This window comes from Phyllobates terribilis, unplaced genomic scaffold (genome assembly GCF_046119375.1).
Source record: "Phyllobates terribilis strain yellow unplaced genomic scaffold, ASM4611937v1 Scaffold_74__1_contigs__length_7073193, whole genome shotgun sequence".
In the NCBI taxonomy this organism is placed as follows: Eukaryota; Metazoa; Chordata; class Amphibia; order Anura; family Dendrobatidae; genus Phyllobates; species Phyllobates terribilis.
This window is the reverse complement of record NW_027362834.1, coordinates 2545684-2562021: the sequence shown is the minus strand read 5'-3', so window position 1 is coordinate 2562021 and position 16338 is coordinate 2545684. Positions and strand designations below refer to the sequence as shown.

Genomic DNA, 16338 nt, shown 5'->3' with positions numbered 1-16338 from the left:
TGTCTCCCTCTGCTGGAACACTGACTTCTTTCATTTAATGCCTGCAGACTATAAAAGAGAAACCAACCCAAAAAGTTTGGTTGATTAGTCTGTGGCATTCTTTTAAACTGTTGCTTATGGCGGTCTCTGTGAGCTTCTCAGTGACATTCAGCCATCCAGGTATCCCGCCTGCAGTAGACGGAATGTGGCAATGGAACGCTGGCTGCGCGTGTCATAATAGGCTCTGAGCCTTTATATACCTGCGCACAGCAGCAGCCACCTTCAGTCTGCTGCTGGACAGCCAGCAGCAGCAGCTGCAGGAGAGGTAATTAATCAGCAACCCTCCTGCTAAGGGTAGACAGCTGCTCGTTCCACCCCCCCCCCGCCTTAATTGGTTCTCCTCCCTTCCAACGGTGTTGAGGCGGGTGGGAACAGCCGGGGGTTGAGGGTACTGTGCTAAAAGAGGTGGAGTTATGCAGATCTAAAACGCGTGGATTGCAGCAGCAGCAAGCCGAAAAGTGCAGGCATGTGAGGGATCTAGAGGTTGACAGCATGTCTTCTTAACGGGAGTCCAGGTGGCCATCTCCACAAATGGACTTTTCAGAATCCTTGGGTGGCACCGTAGTCGGAAACCAATTCTGGTTATCGCTTCTCGGCCTTTTGGCTAAGATCAAGTGTAGTATCTGTTCTTATCAGTTTAATATCTGATACGTCCCCTATCTGGGGACCATATATTAAATGGATTTTTAGAACAGGGAGATGGAAAAACAGCTTGCTCTGTCCACTCCACGCATTGACCTGGTATTGCAGTATCTCCAGGACCGGTGCACCCCTTCTTTAATGCAGTTTCTAAAATCAGAAAGAATTGAATTCAATGCTTTTTGTTCATTTTGCTTGTTTGTCGGATTTTGGGATGGACTCTTTGGCTTTGCTTTTCTTCTCCTCATTGGATTTTTCATGTTAAAAGTTGCAGAAGCCAGATGACAAGCTCATTTTGGTTCAACTTCAGCAACTGTGCATTGCATTGCCATGTAATGTAATGTAATGCAATGCTATCTATCTAGCTCTCCCTCTATACTTCCTTTTGGATAAACAGACATATTAGGCAAGCATTTTGGAGCTTTCACCTAAATAACTACAGGTGGTGAGATAAGCTGCACAATATAATTGACCTTTCAGTATATTGTTGCACACACACCATCTATTTAGCAAATGCCCTTGTTATCAACAGCAGCCTTTTAAACTCACCTGAGCTAACAGGTATGTGAGCTGGTTACTCTGCTGCGCTTAAAATTTCTTTTTTGGTTTGCTACAATGCCTTTTCTGAAACGTTGTCTCCCTCTGCTGGAACACTGACTTCTTTCATTTAATGCCTGCAGACTATAAAAGAGAAACCAACCCAAAAAGTTTGGTTGATTAGTCTGTGGCATTCTTTTAAACTGTTGCTTATGGCGGTCTCTGTGAGATTCTCAGTGACATTCAGCCATCCAGGTATCCCGCCTGCAGTAGACGGAATGTGGCAATGGAACGCTGGCTGCGCGTGTCATAATAGGCTCTGAGCCTTTATATACCTGCGCACAGCAGCAGCCACCTTCAGTCTGTTGCTGGACAGCCAGCAGCAGCAGCAGCAGGAGAGGTAATTAATCAGCAACCCTCCTGCTAAGGGTAGACAGCTGCTCGTTCCACACCCCCCCCCGCCTTAATTGGTTCTCCTCCCTTCCAACGGTGTTGAGGCGGGTGGGAACAGCCGGGGGTTGAGGGTACTGTGCTAAAAGAGGTGGAGTTATGCAGATCTAAAACGCGTGGATTGCAGCAGCAGCAAGCCGAAAAGTGCAGGCATGTGAGGGATCTAGAGGTTGACAGCATGTCTTCTTAACGGGAGTCCAGGTGGCCATCTCCACAAATGGACTTTTCAGAATCCTTGGGTGGCACCGTAGTCGGAAACCAATTCTGGTTATCGCTTCTCGGCCTTTTGGCTAAGATCAAGTGTAGTATCTGTTCTTATCAGTTTAATATCTGATACGTCCCCTATCTGGGGACCATATATTAAATGGATTTTTAGAACAGGGAGATGGAAAAAGAGCTTGCTCTGTCCACTCCACGCATTGACCTGGTATTGCAGTATCTCCAGGACCGGTGCACCCCTTCTTTAATGCAGTTTCTAAAATCAGAAAGAATTGAATTCAATGCTTTTTGTTCATTTTGCTTGTTTGTCGGATTTTGGGATGGACTCTTTGGCTGTGCTTTTCTACTCCTCATTGGATTTTTCATGTTAAAAGTTGCAGAAGCCAGATGACAAGCTCATTTTGGTTCAACTTCAGCAACTGTGCATTGCATTGCCATGTAATGTAATGTAATGCAATGCTATCTATCTAGCTCTCCCTCTATACTTCCTTTTGGATAAACAGACATATTAGGCAAGCATTTTGGAGCTTTCACCTAAATAACTACAGGTGGTGAGATAAGCTGCACAATATAATTGACCTTTCAGTATATTGTTGCACACACACCATCTATTTAGCAAATGCCCTTGTTATCAACAGCAGCCTTTTAAACTCACCTGAGCTAACAGGTATGTGAGCTGGTTACTCTGTTGCGCTTAAACTTTCTTTTTTGGTTTGCTACAATGCCTTTTCTGAAACGTTGTCTCCCTCTGCTGGAACACTGACTTCTTTCATTTAATGCCTGCAGACTATAAAAGAGAAACCAACCCAAAAAGTTTGGTTGATTAGTCTGTGGCATTCTTTTAAACTGTTGCTTATGGCGGTCTCTGTGAGCTTCTCAGTGACATTCAGCCATCCAGGTATCCCGCCTGCAGTAGACGGAATGTGGCAATGGAAAGCTGGCTGCGCGTGTCATAATAGGCTCTGAGCCTTTATATACCTGCGCACAGCAGCAGCCACCTTCAGTCTGCTGCTGGACAGCCAGCAGCAGCAGCAGCAGGAGAGGTAATTAATCAGCAACCCTCCTGCTAAGGGTAGACAGCTGCTCGTTCCACCCCCCCCCGCCTTAATTGGTTCTCCTCCCTTCCAACGGTGTTGAGGCGGGTGGGAACAGCCGGGGGTTGAGGGTACTGTGCTAAAAGAGGTGGAGTTATGCAGATCTAAAACGCGTGGATTGCAGCAGCAGCAGGCCGAAAAGTGCAGGCATGTGAGGGATCTAGAGGTTGACAGCATGTCTTCTTAACGGGAGTCCAGGTGGCCATCTCCACAAATGGACTTTTCAGAATCCTTGGGTGGCACCGTAGTCGGAAACCAATTCTGGTTATCGCTTCTCGGCCTTTTGGCTAAGATCAAGTGTAGTATCTTTCGAAAAGGCGGTTTTGGATGTTGGCCGCCCTAGTAGATTGATACATTATGCACACTGGGGTTTAGGCGCTTTTTAGTACGCCAGGTGGCTAATATAGTAATCTGGTGGAAAGCAAGGCCCCCCAGGATCGACGCCATTGGGCCGGGGAAGATCGAAAGCCCGAAGTGTGAAGTGCCCCAGGAGTGGTGACCCTGGGGTGCCTTAACTCACTGGGATTGGGAACCCCACTTGAGTTTATGGCACATTTGCACTAGCACTTCAATATTCCTTTCTTCACACACACCCTTATTCCGGGCCTTCTGGCCTTAGGATGGGGAATTTTTCAATTCCCGGTCGAAGGTCCGGGCAGTATTATACTGTGAAACCTTCACTATTTATTTAAATTTCTTTGTCACTGTGTGTCCACTTATTCACGTGTGTCACGTCCTACTAGGATTTTGTCGGGATGCGGTTCCCTTACGGGTTCCTCTCTTGGCAGGTCTAGGGGGGGAGTGTGTGGCCATCAGGTTCCGCTCCCCCCTGAACCCCCTTGGCTCTCCTCTTTCGGGAGGAGAGCGTTGTTGGCTCCCCTCTTCCGGGAGGGGAGCACAGTCTTTGGCTCCCAGTGCCTTGCTCGGGTGAGAACTCGGGCAGGTGCTGGGGGTAAGATTGGGTCGCCTCTGGCTCCGGCTGGAGGTGGCTATTTGTCCCTGTTCCTCGCTGTGGCCTTCTGGCTCGGAGGGACGGGGAATGGTTTGGGGGACCCTTCTCCTTTTGGAGAGGGTTTCAAGAAGACCAGCATCCTAGTGCACTTTTTTTGTGGCACTTGTCACTTTTTTAAGCGCACTCGGGTTTTGTACACGAATTCGGGCTTTCGATAAAAAAAAAAAAAAAAAAAAAATCTGTTCTTATCAGTTTAATATCTGATACGTCCCCTATCTGGGGACCATATATTAAATGGATTTTTAGAACAGGGAGATGGAAAAAGAGCTTGCTCTGTCCACTCCACGCATTGACCTGGTATTGCAGTATCTCCAGGACCGGTGCACCCCTTCTTTAATGCAGTTTCTAAAATCAGAAAGAATTGAATTCAATGCTTTTTGTTCATTTTGCTTGTTTGTCGGATTTTGGGATGGACTCTTTGGCTTTGCTTTTCTTCTCCTCATTGGATTTTTCATGTTAAAAGTTGCAGAAGCCAGATGACAAGCTCATTTTGGTTCAACTTCAGCAACTGTGCATTGCATTGCCATGTAATGTAATGTAATGCAATGCTATCTATCTAGCTCTCCCTCTATACTTCCTTTTGGATAAACAGACATATTAGGCAAGCATTTTGGAGCTTTCACCTAAATAACTACAGGTGGTGAGATAAGCTGCACAATATAATTGACCTTTCAGTATATTGTTGCACACACACCATCTATTTAGCAAATGCCCTTGTTATCAACAGCAGCCTTTTAAACTCACCTGAGCTAACAGGTATGTGAGCTGGTTACTCTGCTGCGCTTAAAATTTCTTTTTTGGTTTGCTACAATGCCTTTTCTGAAACGTTGTCTCCCTCTGCTGAACACTGACTTCTTTCATTTAATGCCTGCAGACTATAAAAGAGAAACCAACCCAAAAAGTTTGGTTGATTAGTCTGTGGCATTCTTTTAAACTGTTGCTTATGGCGGTCTCTGTGAGCTTCTCAGTGACATTCAGCCATCCAGGTATCCCGCCTGCAGTAGACGGAATGTGGCAATGGAACGCTGGCTGCGCGTGTCATAATAGGCTCTGAGCCTTTATATACCTGCGCACAGCAGCAGCCACCTTCAGTCTGCTGCTGGACAGCCAGCAGCAGCAGCAGCAGGAGAGGTAATTAATCAGCAACCCTCCTGCTAAGGGTAGACAGCTGCTCGTTCCACCCCCCCCCGCCTTAATTGGTTCTCCTCCCTTCCAACGGTGTTGAGGCGGGTGGGAACAGCCGGGGGTTGAGGGTACTGTGCTAAAAGAGGTGGAGTTATGCAGATCTAAAACGCGTGGATTGCAGCAGCAGCAAGCCGAAAAGTGCAGGCATGTGAGGGATCTAGAGGTTGACAGCATGTCTTCTTAACGGGAGTCCAGGTGGCCATCTCCACAAATGGACTTTTCAGAATCCTTGGGTGGCACCGTAGTCGGAAACCAATTCTGGTTATCGCTTCTCGGCCTTTTGGCTAAGATCAAGTGTAGTATCTTTCGAAAAGGCGGTGTTGGATGTTGGCCGCCCTAGTAGATTGATACATTATGCACACTGGGGTTTAGGCGCTTGTTAGTACGCCAGGTGGCTAATATAGTCATCTGGTGGAAAGCATGGCCCCCCAGGATCGACGCCATTGGGCCGGGGAAGATCGAAAGCCCGAAGTGTGAAGTGCCCCAGGAGTGGTGACCCTGGGGTGCCTTAACTCACTGGGATTGGGAACCCCACTTGAGTTTATGGCACATTTGCACTAGCACTTCAAATTTTCTTTCTTTGCACACACCCTTATTCCGGGCCTTCTGGCCTTAGGATGGGGAATTTTTCAATTCCCGGTCGAAGGTCCGGGCAGTATTATACTGTGAAACCTTCACTATTTATTTAATTTTTTTTGTCACTGTGTGTCCACTTTTTCACGTGTGTCCACGTCCTTACTAGGATTTTGTCGGGATGCGGTTCCCTTACGGGTTCCTCTCTTGGCAGGTCTAGGGGGGGAGTGTGTGGCCATCAGGTTCCGCTCCCCCCTGAACCCCCCTGGCTCTCCTCTTTCGGGAGGAGAGCGTTGTTGGCTCCCCTCTTCTGGGAGGGGAGCACAGTCTTTGGCTCCCAGTGCCTTGCTCGGGTGAGAACTCGGGCAGGTGCTGGGGGTAGGATTGGGTTGCCTCTGGCTCTGGCTGGAGGTGGCTATTTGTCCCTGTTCCTCGCTGTGGCCTTCTGGCTCGGAGGGACGGGGAATGGTTTGGGGGACCCTTCTCCTTTTGGAGAGGGTTTCAAGAAGACCAGCATCCTAGTGCACTTTTTTTGTGGCACTTGTCACTTTTTTAAGCGCACTCGGGTTTTGTACACGAATTCGGGCTTTCGAAAAAAAAAAAAAAAAAATCTGTTCTTATCAGTTTAATATCTGATACGTCCCCTATCTGGGGACCATATATTAAATGGATTTTTAGAACAGGGAGATGGAAAAAGAGCTTGCTCTGTCCACTCCACGCATTGACCTGGTATTGCAGTATCTCCAGGACCGGTGCACCCCTTCTTTAATGCAGTTTCTAAAATCAGAAAGAATTGAATTCAATGCTTTTTGTTCATTTTGCTTGTTTGTCGGATTTTGGGATGGACTCTTTGGCTTTGCTTTTCTTCTCCTCATTGGATTTTTCATGTTAAAAGTTGCAGAAGCCAGATGACAAGCTCATTTTGGTTCAACTTCAGCAACTGTGCATTGCATTGCCATGTAATGTAATGTAATGCAATGCTATCTATCTAGCTCTCCCTCTATACTTCCTTTTGGATAAACAGACATATTAGGCAAGCATTTTGGAGCTTTCACCTAAATAACTACAGGTGGTGAGATAAGCTGCACAATATAATTGACCTTTCAGTATATTGTTGCACACACACCATCTATTTAGCAAATGCCCTTGTTATCAACAGCAGCCTTTTAAACTCACCTGAGCTAACAGGTATGTGAGCTGGTTACTCTGCTGTGCTTAAAATTTCTTTTTTGGTTTGCTACAATGCCTTTTCTGAAACGTTGTCTCCCTCTGCTGGAACACTGACTTCTTTCATTTAATGCCTGCAGACTATAAAAGAGAAACCAACCCAAAAAGTTTGGTTGATTAGTCTGTGGCATTCTTTTAAACTGTTGCTTATGGCTGTCTCTGTGAGCTTCTCAGTGACATTCAGCCATCCAGGTATCCCGCCTGCAGTAGACGGAATGTGGCAATGGAACGCTGGCTGCGCGTGTCATAATAGGCTCTGAGCCTTTATATACCTGCGCACAGCAGCAGCCACCTTCAGTCTGCTGCTGGACAGCCAGCAGCAGCAGCAGCAGGAGAGGTAATTAATCAGCAACCCTCCTGCTAAGGGTAGACAGCTGCTCGTTCCACCCCCCCCCCCCCGCCTTAATTGGTTCTCCTCCCTTCCCACGGTGTTGAGGCGGGTGGGAACAGCCGGGGGTTGTGGGTACTGTGCTAAAAGAGGTGGAGTTATGCAGATCTAAAACGCGTGGATTGCAGCAGCAGCAAGCCGAAAAGTGCAGGCATGTGAGGGATCTAGAGGTTGACAGCATGTCTTCTTAACGGGAGTCCAGGTGGCCATCTCCACAAATGGACTTTTCAGAATCCTTGGGTGGCACCGTAGTCGGAAACCAATTCTGGTTATCGCTTCTCGGCCTTTTGGCTAAGATCAAGTGTAGTATCTGTTCTTATCAGTTTAATATCTGATACGTCCCCTATCTGGGGACCATATATTAAATGGATTTTTAGAACAGGGAGATGGAAAAAGAGCTTGCTCTGTCCACTCCACGCATTGACCTGGTATTGCAGTATCTCCAGGACCGGTGCACCCCTTCTTTAATGCAGTTTCTAAAATCAGAAAGAATTGAATTCAATGCTTTTTGTTCATTTTGCTTGTTTGTCGGATTTTGGGATGGACTCCTTGGCTTTGCTTTTCTTCTCCTCATTGGATTTTTCATGTTAAAAGTTGCAGAAGCCAGATGACAAGCTCATTTTGGTTCAACTTCAGCAACTGTGCATTGCATTGCCATGTAATGTAATGTAATGCAATGCTATCTATCTAGCTCTCCCTCTATACTTCCTTTTGGATAAACAGACATATTAGGCAAGCATTTTGGAGCTTTCACCTAAATAACTACAGGTGGTGAGATAAGCTGCACAATATAATTGACCTTTCAGTATATTGTTGCACACACACCATCTATTTAGCAAATGCCCTTGTTATCAACAGCAGCCTTTTAAACTCACCTGAGCTAACAGGTATGTGAGCTGGTTACTCTGCTGCGCTTAAAATTTCTTTTTTGGTTTGCTACAATGCCTTTTCTGAAACGTTGTCTCCCTCTGCTGGAACACTGACTTCTTTCATTTAATGCCTGCAGACTATAAAAGAGAAACCAACCCAAAAAGTTTGGTTGATTAGTCTGTGGCATTCTTTTAAACTGTTGCTTATGGCGGTCTCTGTGAGCTTCTCAGTGACATTCAGCCATCCAGGTATCCCGCCTGCAGTAGACGGAATGTGGCAATGGAACGCTGGCTGCGCATGTCATAATAGGCTCTGAGCCTTTATATACCTGCGCACAGCAGCAGCCACCTTCAGTCTGCTGCTGGACAGCCAGCAGCAGCAGCAGCAGGAGAGGTAATTAATCAGCAACCCTCCTGCTAAGGGTAGACAGCTGCTCGTTCCACCCCCCCCCCCCCGCCTTAATTGGTTCTCCTCCCTTCCAACGGTGTTGAGGCGGGTGGGAACAGCCGGGGGTTGAGGGTACTGTGCTAAAAGAGGTGGAGTTATGCAGATCTAAAACGCGTGGATTGCAGCAGCAGCAAGCCGAAAAGTGCAGGCATGTGAGGGATCTAGAGGTTGACAGCATGTCTTCTTAACGGGAGTCCAGGTGGCCATCTCCACAAATGGACTTTTCAGAATCCTTGGGTGGCACCGTAGTCGGAAACCAATTCTGGTTATCGCTTCTCGGCCTTTTGGCTAAGATCAAGTGTAGTATCTGTTCTTATCAGTTTAATATCTGATACGTCCCCTATCTGGGGACCATATATTAAATGGATTTTTAGAACAGGGAGATGGAAAAAGAGCTTGCTCTGTCCACTCCACGCATTGACCTGGTATTGCAGTATCTCCAGGACCGGTGCACCCCTTCTTTAATGCAGTTTCTAAAATCAGAAAGAATTGAATTCAATGCTTTTTGTTCATTTTGCTTGTTTGTCGGATTTTGGGATGGACTCTTTGGCTTTGCTTTTCTTCTCCTCATTGGATTTTTCATGTTAAAAGTTGCAGAAGCCAGATGACAAGCTCATTTTGGTTCAACTTCAGCAACTGTGCATTGCATTGCCATGTAATGTAATGTAATGCAATGCTATCTATCTAGCTCTCCCACTATACTTCCTTTTGGATAAACAGACATATTAGGCAACCATTTTGGAGCTTTCACCTAAATAACTACAGGTGGTGAGATAAGCTGCACAATATAATTGACCTTTCAGTATATTGTTGCACACACACCATCTATTTAGCAAATGCCCTTGTTATCAACAGCAGCCTTTTAAACTCACCTGAGCTAACAGGTATGTGAGCTGGTTACTCTGCTGCGCTTAAAATTTCTTTTTTGGTTTGCTACAATGCCTTTTCTGAAACGTTGTCTCCCTCTGCTGGAACACTGACTTCTTTCATTTAATGCCTGCAGACTATAAAAGAGAAACCAACCCAAAAAGTTTGGTTGATTAGTCTGTGGCATTCTTTTAAACTGTTGCTTATGGCGGTCTCTGTGAGCTTCTCAGTGACATTCAGCCATCCAGGTATCCCGCCTGCAGTAGACGGAATGTGGCAATGGAACGCTGGCTGCGCGTGTCATAATAGGCTCTGAGCCTTTATATACCTGCGCACAGCAGCAGCCACCTTCAGTCTGCTGCTGGACAGCCAGCAGCAGCAGCAGCAGGAGAGGTAATTAATCAGCAACCCTCCTGCTAAGGGTAGACAGCTGCTCGTTCCACCCCCCCCCGCCTTAATTGGTTCTCCTCCCTTCCAACGGTGTTGAGGCGGGTGGGAACAGCCGGGGGTTGAGGGTACTGTGCTAAAAGAGGTGGAGTTATGCAGATCTAAAACGTGTGGATTGCAGCAGCAGCAAGCCGAAAAGTGCAGGCATGTGAGGGATCTAGAGGTTGACAGCATGTCTTCTTAACGGGAGTCCAGGTGGCCATCTCCACAAATGGACTTTTCAGAATCCTTGGGTGGCACCGTAGTCGGAAACCAATTCTGGTTATCGCTTCTCGGCCTTTTGGCTAAGATCAAGTGTATTATCTGTTCTTATCAGTTTAATATCTGATACGTCCCCTATCTGGGGACCATATATTAAATGGATTTTTAGAACAGGGAGATGGAAAAAGAGCTTGCTCTGTCCACTCCACGCATTGACCTGGTATTGCAGTATCTCCAGGACCGGTGCACCCCTTCTTTAATGCAGTTTCTAAAATCAGAAAGAATTGAATTCAATGCTTTTTGTTCATTTTGCTTGTTTGTCGGATTTTGGGATGGACTCTTTGGCTTTGCTTTTTTTCTCCTCATTGGATTTTTCATGTTAAAAGTTGCAGAAGCCAGATGACAAGCTCATTTTGGTTCAACTTCAGCAACTGTGCATTGCATTGCCATGTAATGTAATGTAATGCAATGCTATCTATCTAGCTCTCCCTCTATACTTCCTTTTGGATAAACAGACATAGTAGGCAAGCATTTTGGAGCTTTCACCTAAATAACTACAGGTGGTGAGATAAGCTGCACAATATAATTGACCTTTCAGTATATTGTTGCACACACACCATCTATTTAGCAAATGCCCTTGTTATCAACAGCAGCCTTTTAAACTCACCTGAGCTAACAGGTATGTGAGCTGGTTACTCTGCTGCGCTTAAAATTTCTTTTTTGGTTTGCTACAATGCCTTTTCTGAAACGTTGTCTCCCTCTGCTGGAACACTGACTTCTTTCATTTAATGCCTGCAGACTATAAAAGAGAAACCAACCCAAAAAGTTTGGTTGATTAGTCTGTGGCATTCTTTTAAACTGTTGCTTATGGCGGTCTCTGTGAGCTTCTCAGTGACATTCAGCCATCCAGGTATCCCGCCTGCAGTAGACGGAATGTGGCAATGGAACGCTGGCTGCGCGTGTCATAATAGGCTCTGAGCCTTTATATACCTGCGCACAGCAGCAGCCACCTTCAGTCTGCTGCTGGACAGCCAGCAGCAGCAGCAGCAGGAGAGGTAATTAATCAGCAACCCTCCTGCTAAGGGTAGACAGCTGCTCGATCCACCCCCCCCCCGCCTTAATTGGTTCTCCTCCCTTCCAACGGTGTTGAGGCGGGTGGGAACAGCCGGGGGTTGAGGGTACTGTGCTAAAAGAGGTGGAGTTATGCAGATCTAAAACGCGTGGATTGCAGCAGCAGCAAGCCGAAAAGTGCAGGCATGTGAGGGATCTAGAGGTTGACAGCATGTCTTCTTAACGGGAGTCCAGGTGGCCATCTCCACAAATGGACTTTTCAGAATCCTTGGGTGGCACCGTAGTCGGAAACCAATTCTGGTTATCGCTTCTCGGCCTTTTGGCTAAGATCAAGTGTAGTATCTGTTCTTATCAGTTTAATATCTGATACGTCCCCTATCTGGGGACCATATATTAAATGGATTTTTAGAACAGGGAGATGGAAAAAGAGCTTGCTCTGTCCACTCCACGCATTGACCTGGTATTGCAGTATCTCCAGGACCGGTGCACCCCTTCTTTAATGCAGTTTCTAAAATCAGAAAGAATTGAATTCAATGCTTTTTGTTCATTTTGCTTGTTTGTCGGATTTTGGGATGGACTCTTTGGCTTTGCTTTTCTTCTCCTCATTGGATTTTTCATGTTAAAAGTTGCAGAAGCCAGATGACAAGCTCATTTTGGTTCAACTTCAGCAACTGTGCATTGCATTGCCATGTAATGTAATGTAATGCAATGCTATCTATCTAGCTCTCCCTCTATACTTCCTTTTGGATAAACAGACATATTAGGCAAGAATTTTGGAGCTTTCACCTAAATAACTACAGGTGGTGAGATAAGCTGCACAATATAATTGACCTTTCAATATATTGTTGCACACACACCATCTATTTAGCAAATGCCCTTGTTATCAACAGCAGCCTTTTAAACTCACCTGAGCTAACAGGTGTGTGAGCTGGTTACTCTGCTGCGCTTAAAATTTCTTTTTTGGTTTGCTACAATGCCTTTTCTGAAACGTTGTCTCCCTCTGCTGGAACACTGACTTCTTTCATTTAATGCCTGCAGACTATAAAAGAGAAACCAACCCAAAAAGTTTGGTTGATTAGTCTGTGACATTCTTTTAAACTGTTGCTTATGGCGGTCTCTGTGAGCTTCTCAGTGACATTCAGCCATCCAGGTATCCCGCCTGCAGTAGACGGAATGTGGCAATGGAACGCTGGCTGCGCGTGTCATAATAGGCTCTGAGCCTTTATATACCTGCGCACAGCAGCAGCCACCTTCAGTCTGCTGCTGGACAGCCAGCAGCAGCAGCAGCAGGAGAGGTAATTAATCAGCAACCCTCCTGCTAAGGGTAGACAGCTGCTCGTTCCACCCCCCCCCCCCGCCTTAATTGGTTCTCCTCCCTTCCAACGGTGTTGAGGCGGGTGGGAACAGCCGGCGGTTGAGGGTACTGTGCTAAAAGAGGTGGAGTTATGCAGATCTAAAACGCGTGGATTGCAGCAGCAGCAAGCCGAAAAGTGCAGGCATGTGAGGGATCTAGAGGTTGACAGCATGTCTTCTTAACGGGAGTCCAGGTGGCCATCTCCACAAATGGACTTTTCAGAATCCTTGGGTGGCACCGTAGTCGGAAACCAATTCTGGTTATCGCTTCTCGGCCTTTTGGCTAAGATCAAGTGTAGTATCTGTTCTTATCAGTTTAATATCTGATACGTCCCCTATCTGGGGACCATATATTAAATGGATTTTTAGAACAGGGAGATGGAAAAAGAGCTTGCTCTGTCCACTCCACGCATTGACCTGGTATTGCAGTATCTCCAGGACCGGTGCACCCCTTCTTTAATGCAGTTTCTAAAATCAGAAAGAATTGAATTCAATGCTTTTTGTTCATTTTGCTTGTTTGTCGGATTTTGGGATGGACTCTTTGGCTTTGCTTTTCTTCTCCTCATTGGATTTTTCATGTTAAAAGTTGCAGAAGCCAGATGACAAGCTCATTTTGGTTCAACTTCAGCAACTGTGCATTGCATTGCCATGTAATGTAATGTAATGCAATGCTATCTATCTAGCTCTCCCTCTATACTTCCTTTTGGATAAACAGACATATTAGGCAAGCATTTTGGAGCTTTCACCTAAATAACTACAGGTGGTGAGATAAGCTGCACAATATAATTGACCTTTCAGTATATTGTTGCACACACACCATCTATTTAGCAAATGCCCTTGTTATCAACAGCAGCCTTTTAAACTCACCTGAGCTAACAGGTATGTGAGCTGGTTACTCTGCTGCGCTTAAAATTTCTTTTTTGGTTTGCTACAATGCCTTTTCTGAAACGTTGTCTCCCTCTGCTGGAACACTGACTTCTTTCATTTAATGCCTGCAGACTATAAAAGAGAAACCAACCCAAAAAGTTTGGTTGATTAGTCTGTGGCATTCTTTTAAACTGTTGCTTATGGCGGTCTCTGTGAGCTTCTCAGTGACATTCAGCCATCCAGGTATCCCGCCTGCAGTAGACGGAATGTGGCAATGGAACGCTGGCTGCGCGTGTCATAATAGGCTCTGAGCCTTTATATACCTGCGCACAGCAGCAGCCACCTTCAGTCTGCTGCTGGACAGCCAGCAGCAGCAGGAGAGGTAATTAATCAGCAACCCTCCTGCTAAGGGTAGACAGCTGCTCGTTCCACCCCCCCCCCGCCTTAATTGGTTCTCCTCCCTTCCAACGGTGTTGAGGCGGGTGGGAACAGCCGGGGGTTGAGGGTACTGTGCTAAAAGAGGTGGAGTTATGCAGATCTAAAACGCGTGGATTGCAGCAGCAGCAAGCCGAAAAGTGCAGGCATGTGAGGGATCTAGAGGTTGACAGCATGTCTTCTTAACGGGAGTCCAGGTGGCCATCTCCACAAATGGACTTTTCAGAATCCTTGGGTGGCACCGTAGTCGGAAACCAATTCTGGTTATCGCTTCTCGGCCTTTTGGCTGAGACCAAGTGCTTCACAGCAGGCGGTTTCAGTTGAAGGGCACTCAGGTACCCCTCTCCTTGGCCTGGCAGGATCGTCCACTTCGGTGGGCTTCACCTGCCTGCTGCTATTAGGGAGATGGATTAGTCCTAGGGTAACGGGCAGCGATCCCCCAGCCTTCAGGTGCTTTATCTCAAAGCTCTGAAGGCGCAGATTGCAGGCGGTTGCAATTTGCATTTTGTTGCGCCATACCATGGAGGTTGACCCCAACCTCGTGCCTCTATATGCGAGGCTTAAGAACACCATAAGGGTCCGCTTTACGGCTGGTGGTTCCGATATGCGGAATCTGGGATATGTAGTCCAGGACGTGCTTGAGAAACTGCTCCACGTCAGAACCAACAAAATCCTTTCTATCCAGGATTATCCTCGACGTGGAGATTATGATGTAACCTTTACTGGCGAAGGTATTTTCAAAGATGTTTTGTCCAGAGTTAAGTCGGTAGAAAATAGCCCTGGTCTAAAAGGGATTCAGATCATCGAGCACGTCCTGGATGAGGTAAAGATGGTGGTTGTGAAAATCTTCTCACCCTTCATAACAGCACCAGATGTTATTTCCTTTTTGTCAGTTTATTTTAAAAGTGTGAAATTGATTGGGAAAGTGTTGAATGAGTTTAACATCTGGACCTCAAAATGGAAGTTTTTAGTAAAATGTGAAAGAGACCCTAAATTCCCTGGAGGTGTGAGACTTCCTCCAGCTCGATTTAAAATAGGGCAAACTAATGGGGATTTTTTTTTCTCAGGAATGCCACTTTTCTGTAGGTATTGTGGTCTCTATGGGCACTCTAAGGATAGTTGTGGTGCCACTTGTAGAAATTGTGCCAGTACTGAACATGACACAAAGGAGTGCCCAAATGAAAAAAAATGCTCTTTTTGTCGGACACCTGGTCATTTCTATTTTTCTTGCCCTCACAGGTTCAGAGAGGATGAACAAAAACAAAAGGAGAAGTCCAAGACATCCGGGAATGGACGGGCCAATCAGACCACCCCTCAGGAGGAGGAACAACAACCTGGAGCCTCGGGAGGTGATAAGGGCGCTTCGACTAGTAACAATCCCTCCGAGTCAATGACAGGTAACTCACAGGAGCCCAGGAGCTGGCTGAAAGACCATAAGGAGGCTAAAAGGAAGGCTGAGAAAGATCATAAAGGGGCGGTCGGTAAGGCCAAAAAAGAGCGCCAAAAGGCTGACACCGAGCCCAAAATTCCCACTGGGTCTCACGAGAGCGAGGGCGGTACGTGGCATTTGGTGAGGTCTCATAATAAGAAAAAGAATGGTTCCGTGGAGGTGGCTAATAGGGAGGAGATGGATACATCCCCTCACGGGGGTGTAGACTCTGGAATCCCGAGGTCCCGGGGCTCTGCTGCCCCAGGTGGGGCCCCGAACCTGGCTGCCTCCGGGGACTCTGAGGCTCCGCCATGTGCGCAGCCTGCCCCTGTGTTACGACCCTCTGCGGGTCAGCAGGGGAGTGCGGAGCCTCTCGGAGACCCACCTGACGAGGACCTAAATGGTCAGCCTATGGAGACCCAGTGTAACCTTTCTCACAATATCCTTCCGAGCTACACCCCAGTAGCGTCGGGTCTTAATTTAAGTGAATGTTCCTTCTCCGATGATGAAGACTCTTTGATAACGGTGGATTCAGAAGAGGGCGTTGGTGAAAGTCCAAGTGGTCTGATCCGTCCATCGGATAGGTAAAGTCCAGTTTTTGTTTCTTCCTAACCATTTGTTATGATGGCTGACATTAGTGGTGTTTCCCTCAATGTGAGAGGCATAGGATCCAAAACCAGAAGAGCTACTGTTTTACATTTTTTAACCTGTTTTACAGCTTCTGTTTTCTTTTTACAAGAATGTCATATCCCTCATAAGATTTCTTACAAAAAATATAAGGAAGAGTGGAAACATGGTCCATCGGTCTGGTCTGGATCAAATGCAACCGGATCAGCCGGGGTAGCTATACTTTTTAAGGGAAATGTGTCTATTGATTTTATCCAAGATATTTTACCGGGTCGTATTCTTTTAGTTAAGGCTTTTATTGATGGGACAAGATGGCAGTTTTTAAATTTTTATGGGTCACCTGATAAAAATGAAAGGGCTG

General features: G+C 46.4%; 9 non-coding genes and 2 pseudogenes across 9 annotated transcripts; all 11 read left to right on the top strand.

Moving 5' to 3' along the window:
- The first annotated feature begins 623 nt into the window (after nucleotides 1-623).
- LOC141196009 (U2 spliceosomal RNA) lies at nucleotides 624-814 on the top strand. The gene has a single exon (XR_012268578.1). It is a non-coding gene; the product is annotated as a U2 spliceosomal RNA (small nuclear RNA).
- Nucleotides 815-1935: 1121 nt separating this feature from the next.
- LOC141194943 (U2 spliceosomal RNA) lies at nucleotides 1936-2126 on the top strand. The gene has a single exon (XR_012267557.1). It is a non-coding gene; the product is annotated as a U2 spliceosomal RNA (small nuclear RNA).
- A 1119-nt stretch (nucleotides 2127-3245) lies between these two features.
- On the top strand, nucleotides 3246-3337 carry LOC141196533 (U2 spliceosomal RNA; annotated as a pseudogene).
- A 795-nt stretch (nucleotides 3338-4132) lies between these two features.
- Nucleotides 4133-4321, top strand: LOC141196377 (U2 spliceosomal RNA). Its single transcript, XR_012268911.1, has one exon. It is a non-coding gene; the product is annotated as a U2 spliceosomal RNA (small nuclear RNA).
- Nucleotides 4322-5439: 1118 nt separating this feature from the next.
- LOC141196538 (U2 spliceosomal RNA) lies at nucleotides 5440-5531 on the top strand (annotated as a pseudogene).
- Nucleotides 5532-6328: 797 nt separating this feature from the next.
- LOC141196370 (U2 spliceosomal RNA) lies at nucleotides 6329-6511 on the top strand. The gene has a single exon (XR_012268908.1). It is a non-coding gene; the product is annotated as a U2 spliceosomal RNA (small nuclear RNA).
- Nucleotides 6512-7634: 1123 nt separating this feature from the next.
- Nucleotides 7635-7825, top strand: LOC141194942 (U2 spliceosomal RNA). The gene has a single exon (XR_012267556.1). It is a non-coding gene; the product is annotated as a U2 spliceosomal RNA (small nuclear RNA).
- Nucleotides 7826-8948: 1123 nt separating this feature from the next.
- LOC141194941 (U2 spliceosomal RNA) lies at nucleotides 8949-9139 on the top strand. Its single transcript, XR_012267555.1, has one exon. It is a non-coding gene; the product is annotated as a U2 spliceosomal RNA (small nuclear RNA).
- Nucleotides 9140-10258: 1119 nt separating this feature from the next.
- On the top strand, nucleotides 10259-10449 carry LOC141195987 (U2 spliceosomal RNA). Its single transcript, XR_012268556.1, has one exon. It is a non-coding gene; the product is annotated as a U2 spliceosomal RNA (small nuclear RNA).
- Nucleotides 10450-11569: 1120 nt separating this feature from the next.
- Nucleotides 11570-11760, top strand: LOC141194940 (U2 spliceosomal RNA). Its single transcript, XR_012267554.1, has one exon. It is a non-coding gene; the product is annotated as a U2 spliceosomal RNA (small nuclear RNA).
- Nucleotides 11761-12882: 1122 nt separating this feature from the next.
- Nucleotides 12883-13073, top strand: LOC141194939 (U2 spliceosomal RNA). Its single transcript, XR_012267553.1, has one exon. It is a non-coding gene; the product is annotated as a U2 spliceosomal RNA (small nuclear RNA).
- Nucleotides 13074-16338: the final 3265 nt, after the last annotated feature.